Source organism: Dendrobates tinctorius, unplaced genomic scaffold (assembly GCF_039654945.1).
Source record: "Dendrobates tinctorius isolate UK_male_01 unplaced genomic scaffold, ASM3965494v1 ptg000029l, whole genome shotgun sequence".
Classification (NCBI taxonomy): domain Eukaryota; kingdom Metazoa; phylum Chordata; class Amphibia; order Anura; family Dendrobatidae; genus Dendrobates; species Dendrobates tinctorius.
In genome coordinates, this window is record NW_027361697.1 from 43,562,514 (window position 1) to 43,585,495 (window position 22,982).

The 22,982-nt window shown below is 46.6% G+C and overlaps 1 protein-coding gene across 18 annotated transcripts in view; it reads right to left on the bottom strand.

The window, feature by feature from the left end:
• The window catches only part of PRMT6 (protein arginine methyltransferase 6), a 53,585-nt gene that overhangs the window by 28,251 nt on the left and 2,352 nt on the right, over positions 1–22,982 (bottom strand). For 5 of the 18 annotated variants that reach the window (XM_073571680.1, XM_073571691.1, XM_073571681.1 and 2 more), the window contains 2 exons: positions 21,236–21,385; positions 965–1,571 (listed from right to left, as the gene is read on the bottom strand). The exons of 5 other annotated variants lie outside the window; for them this stretch is intronic. The gene's annotated coding sequence lies outside the window, so the exon portion shown is untranslated. Of the gene's footprint in view, positions 1–964; positions 1,572–20,515; positions 20,668–21,231; positions 21,386–22,982 lie in introns of all 18 variants that reach the window. 8 more of the 18 variants (XM_073571684.1, XM_073571685.1, XM_073571686.1 and 5 more) reach the window with 5 other exon arrangements.

A 22,982-nucleotide genomic window follows, 5' to 3' on the forward strand; every position in this document is an offset into this window, starting at 1 on the left:
GCCCTACTGTGCACCCAAACAATGGTTTACCCCCACATATGGGTTATCAGCGTTCTCAGGAGAAATTGCACAAAAAAATGTTGGTGTCCATTTTCTCCTGTTCACCTTGTGAAAATAAAAAGCTTGGGTCTAAAGTAAGATTTTTGTGAAAAAGTTAAATCTTCATGTTTTCCTTCTACATTGCTTTAATTCCTGTGAAGCACCTGAAGGGTTAATAAACTTCTTGAATGTGGGTTTAAGCATCTTGAGAGGTGGAATTTTCAGAATGGTGTCACTTTGGGGCATTTTCTGTCACATTTGCTCCTCCAAGTTTTGTAAGTTTTGTTGTAAAAATGAGAAATCCCGTCTCAACTTTTAACCCTTCTATCTTCCGAATGATAAAAAAAATTGGTTTCAAAAAAATGTGCTGATGTAAAATTTAATCACAGAATCAGTGGGAACCGTTGAAGCATTTCAAAGTTATTACCTTATAAAGTGATACTAGTCAGAACTGTAAAGTTTTACTTTGTCACAAAAGTGAAAACAGGCTTGGGGGGGGGGGGGGTAGAGGGTGAAGCAGTTAAAAAGGTGCAAATGATAAATCTGCAACAAACCCATATCCAGAGAAAAAAAAAAAAAAAATGAATTAGACTTACCGGTAATTTGGTTTCTAGTAACCCACCACGACAGCACATCTGAAGGATGTTACCCCTTTCCTAATAGGGACAGGAAATGACAAAGAGGTTAAAAAACCCCTCTCACATCCTTCCCCTCTGTGTTATTATAAAGGACCACAGGAGAAGGAATGCTTCAAATTATATTCTCTTTAAAGAACGAAAATTAAGCCAAGGGAGGGATTACCCATGCTATCATGGTGGGTTACTAAAACCGAATTACCGGCAAGTCTAATTCTATTTTCTCTAGTAACCTCCAACAGCACACCTGGAGCTGTACCCAAGAGTAATGTTTTAGGCAGGGACTATACCTCGGAGGACTTTTCTCCTGAAGGTTAAGTCCTCTTCTGACATCAGGTCTAGCCTGTAATGCGTGGAGAACGTATGGACTGAGGACCAGACAGCAGCTCTGCATATCTGCTCGATGGAAGCACTGGCTTTCTCTGCCTAGGAGACAGATATTGCTCTGGTAGAGTGAGCCATAAATTTCTCTGGTGGTGGAAGGCCCTGGACATGATATGCCTCCAAGATTGCTCTCTTGATCCAGTTGGCGATTGAGGATCTGGAAGTCTTTTTTCCCTTATTCTGGCCTCAAAGGTGAACAAACAGGCTTTGGTCTTTCCTATTTTTTTTCGTCACCTGAAGGTAATGGAGTACCATTCTCTGGACATCCAAAGTGTGGAACTGTTGATCTTTCTTATTTCCCAGCTCTTGATAGAAGGAGGGAAGAATTATCTGCTGAGATTTGTGAAATTCTGAGACTACTTTGGGACGAAATGACTGATCCAACCACAGAATAAGTTGGTCCTGCAAGATCTTCATGTAGGGTTCGTTGATCGAGAGAGCTTGTAATTTGCCCACTTTCCTGGCTGTAGTTATTGCTACCAGGAAGGCAACTTTCCAGGAGAGTGTCTAAATCTATGATAAGAAAATAAAAAAAAAACAAAAACAAAATCATTACTTGCAAAAATAGTTTTATTAAATACAGTATGTGAAGGTACTAGGAAAGGGAGGGTTGCACCAAAATGGCACATACGAGAAATAGGGGCACTACAAGAACTATCAACTATCACCCCTTGACAAAGGCTGCATAGCGCATCGAGGAGGGCACTTTTAGACTCATTCCCTGCTATTTGATCAGGTACATACTATTTATTATTGGGCTATGACTAGAGATGAGCGACTTTGCCTTTTTTCGGGTCGAGTCGGGTTTCATGAAACCCGACTCTCTCAAAAGTCGGGTCGAACAAAATCGGCCGATTATCGTGAAAAGTCGAAGGCCGACTGAAACACGAAACCCAATGCAAGTCAATGGGGAAGCAAAGTCGGCAGGGAATGGAGGACATTAAACACACCTACAGTGCCTATTTGAATGGCAAAAACATCAATTTTTATTACTGAAGCTTGTCAACCTTAATTTACTTCATAATAATAGTTACGCACTGAAAACTGGGGGTTATTTGGCTAAAGTTGTGGGGGGGGGGGGGGTAGGGCTGACTCCAGGTTTTCATGTGCCCTGGGCCAAAGAGCGCCCCTTTAACACATACCACAACTCGTGATGCTCCGATACGGCAGAGAAATAGCGGTATAGTACAATGAAAAATACCTCACTTTTTACATCTCATGACTGATATCCACTTTAAATTCTCCAATAGCTCCAAAAACGGACAGTATATAACTCCATACAGTATTATGAGCACCGCATAGTGCACTATATAGAGTAATGAGGCCCATATATTTCTCCATACAGAATCATTGGTCCCATATAATGTTTGAAACAGTATATAATGAGCTCCACATAATGCTACAGTATATGTTGGTCCCAATGGATGAAGCTCCACTGTCTTATGGGCCCAAATAATGCTCCATATATAATGGACCCCATTTCTAATGCTCTAGTGTATAATGGGCCCTGTAAATGCTGCTCCAGTGTTCATGTCCACCTTTGGAATGCTCCAGTGTATGGTGTGCCCCATATATCATTCTCCAGAGTATAGTGCTCCCCAAAAATTGCTGTCCCAACATTGAAAACAATTAAATAAGTCTCCTCACTAGGCAATCCCTGTACTAGTCTGGACTCCTCGTCGTCCCCATCTTCCATCTTACTGCACTTGGCTGTTTAGGCAGAGGGTGTACAAACGTGATGTCATTGCGCTCTCTGATCAGAATATCACTGTCAGGACACGCGGAAGACATCATGGAGGTGGAGCAGGGAGAGGTAAGTATTTCAACTTTGCAAGTGCTGTGATCCGGAGCAAGCAGGGGGGGCCCACTCATTGGCGACGGCACTGGCACAGGGCCCCTCATAGTACGGCGGTGTGTGGGGGTGTGTCTGACGGCAGGTGGGCCCTCGGGTGGGCCCTCCCACCGGCAGAGAGACTTTTGCGTACTATGAGGGGCCCTGTGCCAGTGCCGTCGCCCATGAGTATGCCCCCCCCCCCCCGCCTGCTCAAGGAACCTGCACTTTCATCTGCACCTTCCTCTTTGTCACCGTGTAAGGTGGTATAGCATGCGGGAAGGGGAACCTGAGTTTCCTCAGGGTCAGATTCTGGCTGTGTAGAGTGTGAGGGGAATGTAGTGGTCTGGGTCAATGTACCAGCAGAATCATCTAGCAGTGGCTGGGCATCAGTACACTTGTGGCGTCCCCAGGAGTACGGTCGCTACAGTGGCATTACCTTCCTCCTAGGGAGTGTGATGTCATGCTTGGGAGCAACGAAGGATCTCTCTAGCAGTTAAACCAACACACAACACAGTTCCCACTCCAGGCCAGCAGGGAGAGCTCTGAACCTGACTGCTGAGGAGCTGCTCTCTGTGGTCGGGAGGAGGGAAGTTAGGGCAGTCTGTGAAGGTAAGGGGAAGTGTGGACGTGAGAAGGGGAGCTGGAGGATGAGCAGAGTTAAGGTTCACTCCTAGCTGGAGCGCATGGTCTGGATTCCGGTCTCTGAGTTTGTAGGGACACTGACGGTCCCGCAGCAGAAACCGGAGGAAGTAGCAGCTGTAAATGCTTTGTACCCAAATAAGGCTCGGAGGCCCCAGCATCGACGTGTGGGAGCCAGAAGGAAAAGGCTACGGCTGCCTGCCATACAAGAAAGTTCCAAAAGAGTCAACAGGGGGAACTTCATTGAACTCAGCACTGCGAGTACCTCAGATAAGCGCTAGAACGGAGGCCACACTACCTATCTGCAGAGAGAGAATTCAAAATTGGCTTCCAGGCTGACCAACTCCTCCATCTGTACTCTGGGTCCTGGATGGCACTTACCAAGTACAGGTAAAGGAACTGCACGACTGTCATCTTTCTCCTGCGCCTGGTGCATGGCTCTGCTACATCCTGCACTGCACACCATCTACCAACTCTTTCATCTGCCCTGCGACTACGGCCCTACCTGGGCAGGGCTTCTACATCTTAGCTGCACCACAACATCTGTCCCAGAGAAGCAACACTGCAGCGCTGGTCAATCTAATCAGAAACCACTGGTGGCGTCACGTATCATTCACCTATAAACGTAATTAACCCCTTTGCATGGACGCCCAGGGCCATGGAACGGGTCACCACCACCGTGACACATCCCTGTGAGACACCGGCCCGGTACCGATTAACCCCACTGCCCTGGCTGGCCACCCACACTCCATGTCAGATTCATCTTGGACTTGGGAATTCACGATTTGACTTGATAACCCAGGCATGGTATGATAGAAAGAGCTACATGGACTAATGTGAAGTGTGGCCTGCTGCATCATTCACTTTTGGTGGGGGTGAAGGACACAAGGAAAGGGGTTCTTCCTGACCAGGAGCCAGCACTTGATGACTCAGTGCTTGCATTTTTTGAAACTTCAGAAGAGGAGGGCATATTTGCTGGAGTCTGTTTCGGCAATGTAAGCCAAAACCAGTTCCTCACGCTCCGGCTTTAAAAGCCGTTAACCTACTCCCAGAAAAGGTAGCCTTCCAGGCGTTCCAGAGCCAGACCATGACGCAGGCTCAACACCTCCTGCCTTAGCTGCTATTGTGCTTTTGCCACTACCAGCAGATGCACCACCACCACCAGCTGGCCCCCCCACGCCCACGTCCTCTTGCACCAAACTGCAAAATTTTGCAGAAAATAGACCCAAAATAACATTAGATATATGGCACTGTATCAGCAGTGTATAGCTCTATTCAGTCAAAGGATAATTGCCAATCTCCCTATATATTCCATCAGTCACACAGAGACGCTCACAGGCTCAGTATGGATTAGACAAGAATATAAAAAGAAGAAAAAGTGTACAGTATCATAAGATAGCCGGTATATATAGTATAGTTTAAACATTCTAAATCTCCGTAGATATTTGAGGAGGCACACACAGACACTCTCAGGCTCAGTATTGGATTACAACACAATCTAAAAAGCCGTAAAACGGTAATGGATCTCAAGAGTACAGCTGTACACAGTGTGTCATTGTTGTCAATTTCAGTATTTATTTCCACAGTCAGAAAATAACTCACTTGGTCAGTTTGGATTAGACCAGAATATAACAAGCAGTAAATGGGTAATGTATCACAAGAGTAGAGCTGTATACAGTGTTGGCGTAATTTTTAAATGTACATCTAAATTGCAGGAGTAACCCATAGACACTCACACGCTCAGGATTGATCACACCACAATATAACAAGATGATCCGCAAGAAATAATCACACATGTGGGACAATGTTACAGGTGTCAATGATACACTTAGAGTGGTGGGTGGAGGAGGACTTCCTGGCAGAAAGGGTACAGTATCACCAGATACCAGGTATATATAGCATACTTTAAACATTAACAATGTACGTCTATATAGCAGGAGTAGAGTTGAGCCACCCCGCTAGTGTTTTGGTTCGTCGCACAGGAGGCAAGTTCGTCGAACGTTCGAAGAACACCGTCGAACCCCATTGAAAACAATGGCAGGCAAACAAACACATACAAACACATAGAAAACAATTACAAAACACCTTTAAAAAGGTGTCCCAAAGCAGACAAAATGCTCAGAAGACAAAAATAACATGGAAAAGGGCAACTACATTTAGAAAAGAGGTGGAGGAGTAAAAGGAGGAGGTGGAGGAGACACAGATATAGGCTTGTCATGCCCTTATGAAGTCCAGAAAAGCTGGAATAAAAATGTAAAATACAAACCAAAAAAAAATTCTGAAATCGAATACGATCATATACCGTCAGATTTCCCACCAATAAATTATGCCAACTGCTGATGGGGTGGCGTTATTCCCACGAACCTCCAAACAGCGTCCATGAAGGCAAAGTGTTTGGTTTCCGGGGGCTGTATGATTGCAAAGCTGAACCTTAAAGGAATGTCCAAAAGGGCACCACCAGGAGTGGCGCCTGTGGCTTAGTTGGATTCCACCAGGGAAACCACAACCATACAAGCTACAGAAAAGATGGACAGATTGCAAGCTTTGTCAATTCTGTGTGTGGTGTGGTATGTCCGTTTGTAGTTGTGCTAGCGATTTCTCAGCTTTACTCCATTAACGACCGAGACTCCGGCACGCCCCCATGGTATGCGTCACGCTTACTAGAGGGATACGCGAGGTTCTGGCACGCGAGATCGAGCAATAACAGGTCTATCATGCCCTTACATGTCCGGGGCTGAATGCGCGCTACACTGAAAATACCAGCTTTTGTCGCTTACAGGTGCTGATAACCCGCTGAACACCGTTAGTGATGGGGATCTGGGATTCCAATTATTCCCCGCGAACGATGATTTCCCAGTAAGTGCAGGTCAACCACAATTATGGAATTAGGCCTAACCGGCATTCCTGAAAAAATTACATGTCCAAACCACAGGTGCTGTAGCTTGCTTAACAGCTCGGCAGCCGTTCTCAGGCCTAGTATGGATTCGACAACATTGTAGAAAGATGATAAAGGATAACGTATCACCGGATTACAGGTATGTATAGCATAGTTTACACATTAAAAACCTATTTCTATAGATCAGGAGGCAGGCTCAGATGGTCTCAGGCCCAGTATGGATTAGACGTGACTGGACAAAGGTAAGAAAGGGTACATTATCACAGGATAGCAGATATATAGCATAGTTTAAACATTTAAAATCTCTGTGTTCTCAGTATGGATTAGACAACAATCTAAAAAAGTAGAAAAAAGGAAATGTATTTGAAGCGTACACCAGTATACACTTTTGGTGGTATTTTTAAATATTCATATATATTTCTGTCTCAGTAAGACAGTCCAGCCTCTCCGCAATAGGAAATGAAATGCATACAATTACTGACAAAGTCTAGTGATTCTTAATTCCTAGATTTCTGCAATCACGGGAAAAACTTCTGTCACAATTCTCAGAGGCGATGCTGACCCTCAATTAATTTGTGTGTGGAGACAGTGAAAACATTTCTTTGGGAAGAAAGTGTTGCTGTATCGCAGTACCGTTGATCCCATCAGCGTTACTCATCTCCATCAAATTTTTATCACAGGGAGAGATGTAAACATGGTGCTCACTACCCATCATGATCTGTCACATAACTTTGGAGTGCAAAAGACAGAAGCCACAGGCCGTAGGCGATTCTATGGGATTGGCATGAGAGGGCATATTTAAAAAGGTGCGCCGGAATGTCACACATCTGGGAGTAGGAAAACTGTGAAAGCTGATGATAAACCACCACTGCATGTCACTGTGTGTCGATGTCCATAAGAAATGGAAGCCATTGATTATCTGAAGCTAGAGCCCGGCCAGCGGGACAGGGCATAGCTACGTCTTAACCATCATCTATCAGTTCAACAAATTTGTAGTGGCAGTCCCAGTGAAGGATTTGACAGCCCAGACTACACAGCAGAGGTGCAGGGAGAGGTAAACATTGCAAATGCTGTGGCCTTGCCCAAGCAAGGGGAGCACACTTGTGGGCGTCGGTACTGGCACTGGGCCCCTCATAGTACGGCAGTGTGTGATGGCGGGTGTGCACCCCCACCGTCAGAGACACTTGATTGCACTATGAGGGACCCTGTGCCAGTGCCCGTGCCCAAGAGTCGGCCTACCCACCTGTCCTGGGCAATAGCACTCGCACGGTCGTGTGCGCTAGGTGGTGACCCTGGCCATGGGGGGGGGGGGGGGGGGGGGGGAGGTCTACAAAATGGCATATGTTGATGTGGGACATTCAGCTGCTGCTAAAGGCGAAATTTGTCAAGTCCGAGGAAGAGGAGGACAAAAGCAAGCCATTTTTCTAGCAACCTATGTGTCATCAGGGTAAGGTGGGACAAAGTCCTTGGAAACCCATGCATGATTCATTTTAATGAAGGTTAGATCATCCACATTTTCGGTCGACAGACGGGTCCTTTTTTCTGTCAGGATTGATCCAGCTGCACTGAAGACTTTCCGATAGCACACTTGCAGCTGGGCAAGCGAGCTCCTGTAAGACATATTGTGCCAATTCTGGCCAGGTGTCCAGTTTAGCGGCCCAATAGTCAAATGGGAATGACCTGTGAGGGAGAACATCGATATGGGACGAGAAGTAGTTTGTAACCATAGTTGACAACTGCTGTCTCCTGTCACTTTCAATCGATGCAATATTACCAGTCGTTTGAGCGGGACTTGAAAAATCAGTCCACAACATGGTCATGAAACCCCTGTCTCAAACGCCACTTCTGCTGTGTGCACCACGAACACCTTCCAAGCTGCCCCCGGCCCCTACGGCTCGTGTGAGAACCATCACCGCTTCTGTGTGCTGGGAATGCCTCAAACGGTTTACCAGAGTTGCTTGTTTGTTAGCCAATATTAGGTCAAGGTTCTCCTGTGGCATTATGTTTTGGAATTTGCCTTTATAGCGTGGATCCAGGATGCTGGCCAACCAGTAGTCATCATAGTTAATCATTTTGGCAAGGCGGGGTCCCTTTTTAGGATCTGCAAGGCATAATCTGACATGTGGGCAAATGCTCCCGGTGTCAATGATGCACTGCGAGTGCTGGGTGGAGGAGCAATTTCTGGCAAATCCACATCCCTCCAGTCACGCATAAACCTTGTACCAGACCTTGCCATGCCAACGTTTTCTCTAGCCCCACGGGAAGCATCCTCCTCCCCTAAATAATCATCCCCATCATCATCCTCCTCCTCTTCCTCCACCTCGTCCACGTGACATCCCTGACAAGACAATTGCTGACTGTCATCAAGGCTTCCCTCCTCTTCCTCCTCGGCTGCAGACGCCTGCTCCTTAATGTGCGTCAAAGTTTGCATGAGCAGATGCATAAGTGGGATGCTCATGCTTATGATGGCATCGTCTACGCTTACCAGCCATGTGCATTCCTCAAAACACTGAAGGACTTTTTTTTACAGAGGTCTTTCAGCTTCGACCACTGCACACCTGTCAACTCCATGTCTGCCCTCAAAGTGCCTGCCCATGTATCCTCCCTCAAATGCATTACGGCCTGCCTCTGTTCGCACAGCAGCTCAACCATATGCAGGGTGGAGTTCCACCTTGATGCAACGTCGATAATTAGGAGGTGTTTGGGAAGGTGGAGCAATCGCTGCAGCTTCTGCATACGACTGGAGTGTACTGGCGAATGTGCGAGCACAGTCTTCGAACCTTATGGAGCAGGCCTGTTAACTCCGGATAATTATTGAGGAAGCACTGCACCCCCAGGTTCAAGGTGTGAGCCAGGCAAGGTATGTGTGTGCGTTTTGAAAGGTTGCCACAAAATTCTGGCCGTTATCATTAACTACCTTGCCTGCCTCAAGATGTAGACTGCCCAGCCATGACTCAGTTTGTCGCTGCAAGTAGTCGGCCAGTACCTCCACGGTGTGTCTGTCGCCCAAACACATCATCTGCAACACAGTCTGCTGATTCTTTCCACTAGCTCATCGATAGGGGGACACCTCGTGTACAACACTGGCAGCTGCGGATGGAGTGCTCGTGCGACTGCGCTCTGTGGACGAGCTTTCGCTTCTGGACGAGGAGGGTCGAACGCCTACAGCCAACTTTCCTATACCATGGGCTAGGCAGCACTGTCCCACCGCCGCTGTCCCCTGTGGATCCTGCATCCACCACATTAACCCAGTGCGCAGTGATGGACACGTAACGGCCCTGGCCATGCATCAGTTGTGAGGTGCACCTTTCCACTCACTGATTGCTTGAGTGCATGGACAATGCGGTCTTTTACATGAAGGTGGAGGGCTGGGATGGCTTTGCGAGAAAAGTGGCGACTGGGTAGGTCATAGCGTGGTACTTCGTAGGCCATGAGTTCGCAGAAAGCTGCGCTTTCAACCAAGCGATAGGGCATCATCTCTAACGAGATTAGTTTGGCAATGTGGGTGTTCAAACCCAGTGTACGCGGATGAGAGGATGGAGTACTTTCTTGTCCTACTCATTCTCTGGTAGGGTGAGCTGGACTTGAGAGCTGCATATGGTGGAACTAGCGGTGGACATGGCGGAGTGAGAGAGGGTTGATGATGGTGATGGAGTTTGTGTTCTTTCTGATGGCCTAGATTCAGTCTTTCGCTGATATAACATTGTGATTCCCTGACTGCTTTGACCTTGCGACAACACCTCAACATTTGCTGCTGGTGGTGTGCTAACCGGTGGGCTTACAGTGGGGGAAACAATGTAGCGTTGCCGACTACCTTCTTTGGGAGCAGGTGCACATGTGGTACGTGAGGTTTGGTACTCTGTCCACGCTTGCAAAAGCATGGTGGTTAAATGTCTAAGCATGCAACTGGTATTCAAAATTTCTCAGATTTTTCCCTCGGCTAAAGGTCTTTGCGCACTTCTTACAGATAACCTTGGCCTGATCATTAGGATTTTGTTCAAAAAAGTGCCACACTGCACTCTTCCTACTATGGAAGACATTTTGAGGCCTTGCACGCTGTGCTATTTTGACCATCTGGCCAAGCTGTCCTGCAACTCTTTTGGTTTTAGTAACCCGTTTTTGGACTGTTCCGGGCCTGCCAGATAACAGCTGTTGCGATGTCGATGCCTGCTGCGGATGCTCCTCCTCCTCTTCTGAGCTATTGGCAGCGGCACTCTCTTCCCCCAATGGATGCCAATCTGGGTCATCCATCACCTCCTCTTCAATGTCATGTGCACCTTCCTCTGTGTCACCGTGTATGGTGGTAAAGTATGCGGGAGGGGGCACCTGAGTTTCATTAGGGTCAGAATCTGGCTCAGCACACTGCAAGGACAATGCAGTTGGGTCGCCCTCCCAGGGCTGTGGGGTACTCGGTACCGGGCCGGTGTCAGGGGGATGTGTCACAGCAGCGGTGACCCGGTCCGTGGCCCTGGGCGCCCAAGCAATGGGGAGATGTAGTTAATGGTAAGATAGTTCGTGACGCCACCTGTGGCGTTTGGCAAATATGGTGTTAGGCCAACGCTGCATACAGATCCGCTGGGACTGATGGTATGTGCAGCTTAGATGGTAAAACTCCCCACAGGTGGAGCTGTAGTCCCAGGGCAGTGTAGATGTAGCTGGCACGGGGATGTAGCAGTGCCGAAAGTGTAGGGAACCGACAAGACACAGGAGTTGTAGTTTCTGTACCTTTACTGAGTATATGCAGTCCAGAGTCCTGATTACAGATGGTATTGGAGCAGGTTAGCCTGGAAGCAGATCAGGATTCTCTCTCAGCAGAAGGGCTGTGCAGTCTCCTTCCTAGCGCTTTGTAGTGTGAAGCACTCCAGTACTTAGTTACTCTGAAATGCCTCTCTTCAGATGTTCCTAGAACTTTACTTGTATGACAGACAGCTGTAGCCTCTCTCAGGGACTCCTCTCCTGAGTCCTGGCTCACTAGTCAATTGCTGTTGTGTCCCAAGTCTTTGCTGGGAGCAGGGCATTTACAGCCTCCTACTCCTCTGGTATCTGTGGTAGGACCGTCAGTATCCGTACCACAGTGGAGACCAGGCTCCAGTTCTGTGCGCTCTCAGGCTGAGGGAGCTCAACCTCTCAGCTTCGCACCCCCCCGTCTGCACACTTCACCCTCCACAGACCATCTGATCTCTTTCCCTCCTGGCCCTCAGAGGACACCCCTTTCCAGAATCCTGGTTCAGAGTTCCCCCTGCTGGCCCGGAGTGGAACTGTGTTGCATGCATTAGGTTAACTGCTGAAGAGACCCATCACTGCTTCCAAGCCTGGCATTGCCCTCCCCTGGAGGAGGGCAAAGCCAGTGTGGCGACCATACCCCTGGGGGCGCCACATTGTGCTCTGAGTGAATGTACCAACAGATAAATCTAGCAGTGGCTGTGCATCAGTGCACTCCATGTCAGATTCATCTTAGCCTGGGCAATTCACGATTTGACTTGATAAACCCAGGCATGGTATGTGAAAACAGCTCTATGGAGTAATCTGTAGTGTGGCCTGCCGCATCATTCAATTTTGGATGGGGTGAAGGACACAAGGAAAGGTGTGGTTCATGACCATGAGCCTCCAATGATGACTCAGTGCTTTTATTTTTTAAAACTTCAGAAGAGGAGGCAATAGAGCTGGAGGCTGAGTCAGCAATGTAAGCCAAAACTTGTTCCTGAAGCTCCGGCTTTAAAAGCGGTTTACCTACTCCCAGATAAGGGAGCCTTCGAGGCCTTGTGGAGCCAGATGATGACGCAGGCTCAACACCTCCTGTATTTGGTGCTATTTTGCTTTTGCCACTACCAGCAGATCCAACACCATCATTACCAGCTGCCAACCCCCACCCACTTCCTCATTTTTGGGAAAATGTACCCAAAATACAACCAACTATATGGTACTGTAAAACAAGGTACAAGGTGTATATAGTAGTGGGGAGTATTTGAATCTCTCTACAGACTTCAGGACACAGTTGGATTCTGTCAGGCCCTGTGAATATTACACCTCAAAGTAACAGGCTAATTCTGGAAGGTGTAAAAAAGGTGTATAGAGAACTGGGGAGAGATGGAATCTCTCTACAGACTTCAGGACACAGTTGTATTCTGTCAGGCCCTGTGTATTTTACACCTCAAAGTAACAGGCAGAAATTGCCTAGTGTATGAACTGGAATCTCCCTAGAGTGTAGGTCTGTAAGAACGGACAAACTCCTCGGCTTTTCCTTACAGAGTCACACACAGATAGCTTCAATTTGGCCGTGATAACAGCCGGTAAACGGTACTGTGTGAGGAGCGTACACCGGAGTACGGTGTGTGAAAAAATGAACACTCAGTACCTCACCAGGACAAAACAATAAAATTTGGATTGCTTTTAAAAAAGCAGTTTGAACACCAGTGTGCACACAGCAATGCAGGTAGCCTTAAAAGGCAGCCTAATCACCACCAGCGCTGCTGCACAAAAGCAAAAATCTTCACCTTTCACTGCACACTAACTACAGTGAAAAGCGTTATCAGCAGAAGCTTTTTTTTTTTTTTTTTTTTTTTCTTCTTTTGGCCTTCCTAACGCTCCCTACAGAATCAGCAGCGGCTCTCCCTATTCTGAGATCAGCATAAGTAACATGGTGGTCGGCGTGCACGCCCTTTTATACCCCCTGTGACGCCACACAATGCAAGCCAATCACTTGCATGCCCTTCTCAAAGATGGTGGTGACCGCTGCCTATGTGATCACGTTGCCCACAGTGTCCGTTCTTCCCGACTTTGGCGCGATGGTCGCCAACCTCATGGCCGACCTCACGCTAAGGTCGGGTTTCGTTTCATGAAACCCAACTTTGGCGAAAGTCGGCGACTTTTCAATTTTTTCGACCCGTTTCGCTCAACTCTAGCTATGACTGCTTTATAATTTTGCAGTATATCTATACTCGTTTGTAGTATTACGGGGAATGCAATACGTAAAATTTACTTTATAATTATTGATGGTCCTTGTAATGCCCCTATTTTCCATACGTGCTATTTTGGTGCAACCCTCCCTTTCCTTGTACTTTCACATAGTTTTATTAAATATTTTTGCAAGTAATTATTTGTTTTGAGATTTTTTGATTGTTATTTTCTTGTGCTATGATGTATTTTGGTGATTTATCCCCTACAGTCCATATAGGGTGTTATTAACCACAGAATACTAGTCATTGTACTTCAAATTTACCATATTTTGGTGTGATGCTATGTGGTTTCCATGAGGTCTTTATGGTTTACGTCTATGGATCACAAAAGCTCGAAAGGTGGTAGTGTGAGCCCCTTTAAGACCACATTGAGGTCCCAGGATGAAACCAAGTTCCTAGCTCTTGGACGTATGCGAGATGCTGCTGTCATAAACCTTCTAATTCATCGGTGGCCGGCTAACATTTGGTCAAAATATGAGCTTAGGGTCGCCACCTGGACTTTGAGGGTGCTAGGGCTGAGATCCTTCTCTAGCCTTTCTAGCAGAAAATCTAGGATCCGAGCTAAGTACAGCTGGTGTGGGTTAGGCCTTTCGGGTACACTCCATGAGATAAAGGTCTTCCATATCTTCTGGTATATGGAGTTTGTTACTGCCTTTCGGCTTTTCTGCAGTGTCCTAATGACCCTTTCTGACAATCCTCTAATCTTCAGGATTGAGAACTCAGAAGACAGGCCTTCAGATGTAACCTCTTGGGGGTCTGGATGAAATATTGGCCCCTGGTGGAGGAGCCTTCTGACGGGGGTAGCTGTACTGGTCCTTCTATCCTGAGGTTGGCAAGGGTCCCAAACCAGCTTCTTTTGGGCCAGAATGGTGCTACCAAGATTACCTTGACTTTTTCCACTCTTATATTATGTAGAACCCTTGGTAGGATTGGTAATGGAGGGAAGGCCTAGGCCAATCTAAATGTCAATGGGTGGGCTAATGCATCTACACCTAAGCAGGGATCAGCTGGATTTAGTGAATACTGATCCACTTGTGTTCTGTCCACTTGCAAATAGATCAACGTCTGGATGGTCCCACCTTCTGGTCTTTATCTGAAAGACCTCCAGATCTAGACTCCATTCCCCTAGATAGATTTCTGTCCAGAAAATCAGCCTGCACTTTTACAGCACCCTTTATGTGCAGAGCAGACGGAGAAAAGGTGTTCTTCAGACCACAAGAATATTCTGGCTGATATTGCCTTCAGGTCCCCGTGTCTTGTACTTGCTTGATGATGAAAGTGGGCAACTGTTATGTTGTCTGAGTATATTTTAACATGGGTATCCTGGACTAGTGTTACTGCGGTCTTCACCTTCTCTACTGCCTTCAGTTCTCTGAAGTTGGAGAATCGTCGGCTTATCTCATCTGACCAGCATCCCTGGAATACGTGTTGGAATACCATAGCTCCCCATCCTATCTCGCTGGCGTCCACTTTTATAGTAATCGCTTGGTCTTGTGTCCTCTGCTCAAGTTTTCTGTTTTTTAGCCACCATGTGAGTGTTCCTGTAGCATGGGTACTGAAGGAGCCACCAACAAGAGGTTGTCGAGGTATGGAACTATGCATATGTGCTGACCTCTGATGTATGCCATGACCTCTGACATGATCTTTGTGAAGATCCATGGGGCGGATAGACTGAATGGGAGGACATTGAACGGATAATGGTCTGTGTGCTCTCCCTGGGCAATTGCGAATCTTAAGAATCTCCAATAAGTTGGATGGATCGGGATGTGATAATATGCATCCTGTAGGTCTATTGTCACCATGACAAAATCCTGCCCAATCAGAGGTACTCTTGACCTGGCAGATTCCATCTTGAATCTTCTGTATGTTATATAACGATTCAGGGGTTTCAGATTGATTATAACCCGATGAGACCTGTTTGGTTTCTTTATGAGGAACAGGTTTGAGTAATGTCCTCTGTTCCTTTCCTTTTCCGGGAATATGGAGACTACCTTTGTGAATAATAGGTTTTTTACTCCCACTGTCAAGGTGGATTGTAGCTCTGGAGAGGAGAGTTGCGTTGACTATCGTTTATTGGAGATTATGAAGCAAACTATCTTTACTCCTTCCCTGACTGATGTTAGAGTACATTGATCTAAGCAGATCTTGTGCCACTGTGGAAGGAAGTCTGAGATACAACAGCCCACCGTGTTGGCGTCATGGCTTCTTTTGTCTCTGGGAGTGGCGAAGAAAAAGATTTCAGTCTTTTCCCCCCCTTTTCGGTAGCTCCAGCGACTCGACTTGCCCTTCCCCTTGTACTGAGATGTATGCTCTTGCTGGGGGCGGAAGCAAGGGCGTAACATCCCCGGACTCAGGGGTCGCTGGACAGTGCATTAATGCCTTGACTGGCGTATGGAGCCCCTATGAGCAGAGGGGGCCCGCATCGGGCCCCAGCGGCAGGGCAGGCTGGACGAGAGGGGGGGGTCAGAGACGCACCATGTCAGTGCTGACTCCCCCCCACCACATTGAACTATACCGGCGTCTATGACACCGGCACAGTTCAAAGCAATGATAGAGGAGAGAACGTCAGCTGACGCTCCCTCTCCCATCATTCCCCGCTCTGCCTCTGACACAGCGGGTGCGCGATGATGTCATCACCCTCTCACTGTGTATCAGGCACAGCAGGAGACAGGAGCAGCCAGCAGCGCTGGCACGAGGAGAAGATGGAGTGTTTTTGTGTTTTTTTTAATGCAACAGTGAATACAGCCTGGACTGTGGGGCCATTCTCAGGGGAGGGTGGGGCTGTATACCATGATGCTGTATACCTTGGGGGGTTCTGTGCTGTATACCATTTGGTGCTGTATACCATGGGGGTGCTGTATACCATGGGGGGGTGCTCTATACCAGAGTTACCCAACTCCAGTCTTCAAGGCCCACCAACAGGTCATGTTTTCAGGATTTCCCTTGTATTGGACAGGTGATGCAATTATCACCTGGGCAATACTAAGGAAATCCTGAAAATGTAACCTGTTGGTGGGCCTTGAGGACTGGAGTTGGGGAACCCTGCTCTATACCATTCAGTGCTGTGCTATGTACCATAGGGGCTACGCTATATGGTATAGCAAGTCATACACCTGTTCTCTGCTTTCATTCTCTATGTGGGGGTGGAGTTATGGGAGCAGTGGGACTGTGGACAATTCGAGGGATGGAGCCTGGGCTGGTCTCAAGGGGGCCCCAAAAATTTTGCCATTACGGGGCCCCGAAATTCCTAGTGGCAGTCCTGGGATGGGGGGGGGTCCCCTCATTAGAAAGTTCACACTGGGGCCCATAACTTTGTAGTTACGCCACTGGCCAAAAGAGTCTTTTCCTGGTCTTCCTAGGTTCCAGTAAGGACTTTTTTGTCGGAAGCCTTCTCTAACAGCTCATTGAGGGCAGGACCAAACATGTATTTCCCTTTGAAGGGGATAGAACACAGCTTCATTTTTGCAGTCATGTCCCCACTCCAAGATCTCAGTCAGCGTGCTCGTCTCACAGAGTTAGACAGCTCTGATGATCTTGCTGCCACTCATGAATTCTGCAGCGGCATCTGCTAGGAAGCCTGTTGCCTTCTGGAGGAAAGGCAGAGAAGCTAGGATGTCTTCTCTGGGGGTACCTGTGGACAGGTGTTCCTCCAGCTGCCCCAGCCCATGGTACATTGATCGGGCCTCACAGGTAGATACGGCGTTGGTATTAAGTAAAGATGCCGCAGTTTTCCATGATTTCCTCAGTAGCCTATCCATCTTGCGTTCCAGAGGGTCCTTCAACTGTGAGGCATCCTCAAATGGTAGTGTGGTCTTTTTAGCTACCCGAGCAATCTGGACGTCGATCTTTGGAATCTCTGACCAGCATGATGCAGTCTCGTCATCCATAGGGAACCTGTCCTTCATCTCCGCTGGAATGGCCAGTCTCTTTTCTGGGGATTCCCATTCTTCTAGGACCAAATCCCGGATGTTTTTATGAATGGGAAATATCTGCTTCTTCCTGGAACGGAGACCCCCGAACATTTCTTTCTGTACCGTCCGGGCAGTCTTCTCCTCCTCAATTCCCATGGTCCTCCTTACTGCCGTGAGGAGTTCCTCTATATCACCTGAGGAGAAATAATCTCTCTCCTGTTGGGAGACCTCTGGGTCCAGGATTATTTCGACTTCTTCCAGAGGTTCGTCTGGGATCGAAGCTTCATCTTGAGAGTCATCATCCCTTTCCTCCCCTAAATTAAGCTTCCTCCTTTTTGCTTCTGGAAGGACACTGGGAGAGAGTGCAAGCTAGGAAGGTTTTTATCTCTTGTTGGATTAGGTTCTTAATCTCTTCCATTAAGGATGGTTGCTCTTCCCCGATTACTTTTTCAGTGCACTCTTTGCATACTGTCTTCTTATGCTAGGAGGCCAGCTTCTTTGTACAGACTCCACATCTCTGTGAAGTCTAGAACTTGCTTCCTGGTGCAGGTTCCTTGTCCCCCTACAAGAAAGGGGAGAAGGAATAATGAGGGTATGTGCACATGCTGCAGATCTGCTAGTGATTTACAGTTTGGAGAAAAAAGGATTTAGTTCAGCTCACCCCTCATTGATGCTGCAGCAAGGTCCGAGCAAGGACACGTCTCCACTTGGACGTCTTGGAATACTTAGAAAAAGAAAAAGGAAAGAAATAGAAAAAGGAAGTCCAGCTCAAGGAGTAAAATCCAGAATTTTCTTTATTTCATTAAAATACAAGAATGGCTGCTACTCATTCTGAGTCTAGGAGCGTATACCACTCGAAACGCGTACAGAACCTCCTGGGCACTTTCTGTGCGGCTATCCCATGTCAGGGTAAAAACCACAATGATGACTATAGCAGCCATGCTTGTATTTTAATGAAATAAATAAAGAAAATTCTGGATTTTACTCCTTGAGCTGGGCTTTCCTTTTTCTATGAAATGATTTACAGTACACAAAAAAATGCTGTACACATTGGAAGAATGTCTCAAGTGGGGTACCACAGGGCTCTGTCCTGGGCCCTGTATTGTTCAACATCTTTATCAACGATTTAGATGAAGGAATTGAGGGTAAACTGATTAAATTTGCTGATGACACAAAGCTAGGAGGGATAGCTAATACTAGAGAGGAGAGAGAGATGATTCAAAAAGATTTAAATAGACTGGAGAAGTGGGCAGCAACTAACAGAATGGTTTTTAACAGGGAGAAATGCAAAGTACTACATCTGGGCAATAAAAAAAGCATATATAGAATGGGAGGAATAGGGCTAAGTGACAGCACATGTGAAAAAGACTTGGGTATACTAATAGATCACAGACTGAATATGAGTCAACAGTGTGATGCAGCAGCAAAAAAGGCAAATGCAATTCTAGGATGTATTAACAGAAGCATACAGTCTAGATCACGTGAAGTCATTATTTCCCTCTACTCCTCTTTGGTCAGACCTCATCTGGAATATTGTGTCCAGTTTTGGGCACCACATTTTAAAAAAGACATCAACAAACTGGAGCAAGTTCAGAAAAGAGCGACCAGAATGGTGACCGGTCTGCAAACCCTGTCTTATGAGGAAAGGTTGCAGGATTTGGGAATGTTTAGTTTGCAAAAGAGAAGACTGAGAGGAGACTTAATAGCTGTCTACAAATATCTAAAGGGCTGTCACATTGTAGAAGGATCAACTTTATTCTCATTTGCACAAGGAAAGACTAGAAGCAATGGGATGAAACTGAATGGGAAGAGACACAGATTAGATATTAGAAAAAACTTTTTGACAGTTAGAGTGATCAATGAGTGGAACAGGCTGCCACGAGAAGTGGTGAGTTCTCCTTCAATGGAAGTCTTCAAACAGAGGCTGGACAGACATCTGACTGGGATGATTTAGCGAATCCTGCTTTGAGCAGGGGGTTGGACCAGATGGCCCAGGAGGTCCCTTCCAACTCTACGATTCTATGATTCTATGATGCGGAAAAATCCGCGTGGAAACGCAGCGGTTTATTTTCCGCAGCATGTCAATTCTTTGTGCGGATTCCACAGCGTTTTTACACCCATTCCATTATAGGAATCCGCAGGTGTAAAAACGCATGCCAAATCCACAGGAAATCCGTGCTGATTTTGACCTGCGGATTCTGCCAAAATATGCAAAATTCCGCATAGAAATCTGCAACGTGTGCACATACCCTTAGGTTCTAAACCTACACACAGGAAATGAACACCCCGAGTTAGAGTACTCACTAGGACCAGGAGGGTGCTGGGACCTGTAGACACAGAGCGAGAGGAACCAGACATCATGCTGTTTACCACACAGTGGTCCTACCTTAGATGTCTTCCTTGTCCAGGGCTCCTTATGTGGGCGACAGGACTCCTGCAGCTGTCCGCTGATTAGAGGACCTTGTCCTTCTGATGTCCATTTATCAGGAGGGGCCCGCTGACACCATAGAATCGTAGAGTTGGAAGGGACCTCCTGGGCCATCTGGTCCAACCCCCTGCTCAAAGCAGGATTCGCTAAATCATCCCAGTCAGATGTCTGTGCAGCCTCTGTTTGAAGACTTCCATTGAAGGAGAACTCACCACTTCTCGTGGCAGCCTGTTCCACTCATTGATCACTCTGTCAAAAAGTTTTTTCTAATATCTAATCTGTCTCCTCCCTTTCAGTTTCATTGCATTGCTTCTAGTCTTTCCTTGTGCAAATGAGAATAAAGATGATCCTTCTACAATGTGACAGCCCTTTAGATATTTGTAGACAGATATTAAATCTCCTCTCAGTCTTCTCTTTTGCAAACTAAACATTCCCAAATCCTGCAACCTTTGCTCATAAGACAGGGTTTGCAGACCGGTCACCATTCTGGTCGCTCTTTTCTGAACTTGCTCCAGTTTGTTGATGTCTTTTTTAAAATGTGGTGCCCAAAACTGGACACAATATCTGTGTTGTAATTTGCCTATGCATTCCAGCGTTGAACTCATGAATCCTATCTGGATGCTGAAGCTTGCCAGCGTGTGAAGTCATATCCTGCCGCTGGCTTCAGACCCGGAAGTCTCCTCGCTTGCGCACCCAGTGTGACATGCTGCTCTGGATCCACTACACCAGAGGAGGAGAAGGGGTTGGAGAACTCAGAGAGGCCTCCAGCAGCAGAATCCCCCACAGACCTTACCCAAAGGTGTGTCCTGGAAGGGGGGTCCGAGAGTCCAGGATGGAGATGGGAGCAGCGCTCAGGGAGGATAGGTAAGTCTGCTCCCCAGCCTCAATCTCTTTCCCCCTGGTGACTTCTGCAGACACAGCACACCGTGGCTGACCTCTTCATCCCTAGTAGGGACAGGAAAGAACGTGGGAGGGGTTATTTAACCTCTGTCATTTCCTGTCCCTTTTAGGAAAGGGGAAAAAAAAAAAAAAAAAAAAAAAAAATTGAGCTTGGTTTGAGTTGGTACACATGCAGCATATAAATGCATGTTCACATGGCCAAAAAGCATACAAAACCTACAAAAGACAAAATGAAAAAACCCTGCTATAGTTAACCCTCCGTCAGGAACAATATTCGCACTAACTCGTAATGGAACAATGTGCCTGTCAAGCGCAGGCTAGAAAAATGCCTAGAATATCTAATTTTCTCAATTTCAGTGATCTAAAAGTGATCAGAGACCTTCATAGGGATGTAATAAAAGAGACTACACATTATCAGGTGCAAAACAAACCCATTTACTCAACATAAAAGTAATAACTTTGATATACACAAATTTCAAAACTCCTGAGAAGTACACTTTCATTTGTAAGAAAATCTGAGTTATTTATATGAAATATCCACAAACCTTTCTCTATCCATTCATAAAACAAGCTAAATAAACAAAAGTAATGACTAAAAACATTACATACCAACCTTAAAAAGTGTGATGTGTTCGGGACCAATGAGCCTGAGAAGCCAGCACAGCTATACCTTCCTGAAGCTCTGCAGACCAACTGTGGTATCAGGTTTCACACAGCAGCTAGAGCCAGGAGACTATCTAGAGGGAGGGGGTTTCCTGAAAATCTGGTGAGAAGGGAGAAATGAAAGTAGAAGAGCTGCGCCTGTCAGATCCATTGTTCCTGACGGAGGGTTAAATAAGTAAAAAGCAAAAGTGCATTTAAATCATACAGAGTTCTTAGTAATACTGTATTTGAGCAAACATAGCATAAAAGCCGTCCCACCATCGACAAGGTGACTGAGGTCGGGGCGGTCCAACACTGTCTAGTATTAATAACCTTATCATGTGTCAAAGTTGACGTCTGTGAGAATAAGGGCAGACAAGGACCGGGATCATTTTGTCTTTTGTAGTCTTTTAGGAAAGGGGTAACTTCCTCCAGGTGTGCCGTCGTGGGGGGTTACTAGAGAAAATGCTGAACAGTGTAAAATCACAAAAAAAGAGAAATAAGAATAAGTAATAGTGTATTTAGGCTGTGTGCCCACTGAGTTTTTGGTGAGTATTTTTGCTACATATTTTTGCTGTGTCAAAAAAGTAGAGTCTTAGGGTGTGTGCAGACGCTGCGGATTGTTCTACGGAATTTTCCGCGCGGATTTGTCAAAAACTGCAGGTAAATCCGCAGGTCAAAAGACCTGTGGTTTATGTGCAGTTTTTCTGTGGTTTAGCCTGCGGTTTGACACCTGTCGTGGAGCAGGTGCTAAACCGCTGCGGAATCCAAACAAAGAATTGACATGCTGTGGTTTTGAAACCGCAGCAAATCTGCCTGGAAAAATCTGCACCATGTGCACTGTGGTTTTCGTTTTCCTTTGATTTTAATGGTATTGCACACAGCAGCAGAAACTGCTGCGGATCTGCAGCAGTTTTGGTCCTGCGGATCCGCAGCAGAATCCGCAACATGTGCACACACCCTTAGAGTGTACAATACCATTAAAATCAATGGAAAACGAAAACCGCAGTGCACACGGTGCAGATTTTTCCACACGGATTTGCTGCGGTTTCAAAACCGCAGCATGTTAATTCTTTGTGCGGATTCCGCAGCGGTTTAGCACCTGCTCTATGACAGGTGTCAAACCGCAGGCTAAACTGCAGATAAACCGCAGGTCAAAATTACCCGTGGTTTTTGAGAAATCCACCCGGAAAATTCCGCAGAACAATCCGCAGCATGTGCACACGCTGCGGATTTGGCCGCTGCGGACCCGCAGCGGATTTTGCTGCGGTGTACAGTACCATGATTCCCTATGGGAATCAAAAACCGCAGTGCAGACGGTGCGGAATTTTCCGCGCGGATTATCTGCGGTTTTCAATCCGCAGAAAGAATTGACATGTCAATTCTTTCTGCGGATTCTGCTGCGGTTTGCCATCTCCTCCATTGAGGAGATGAAAAACCGCAGGGCAAAACCGCAGAGCAATCCGCAGGTAAAACTGCAGGTCTTTTGACCTGCGGTTTCACCTGCGGATTTTACAAAATCCACGCGGATGAATCCGCACCACAATGCGCAGCGTGTGCACATAGCCCTACAGTTCCAACAAAGTGGATTGGATTTCTGAAAATCTCATGCCAATCGTGCTTTTTTTTTTTTTTTTTTTTTTTCTCTCCACTCAATTTCTCTAGTGGATACTTTGAGTTTTATTGCAGATTGTCCCCATAGAATAGCAATAAATGAT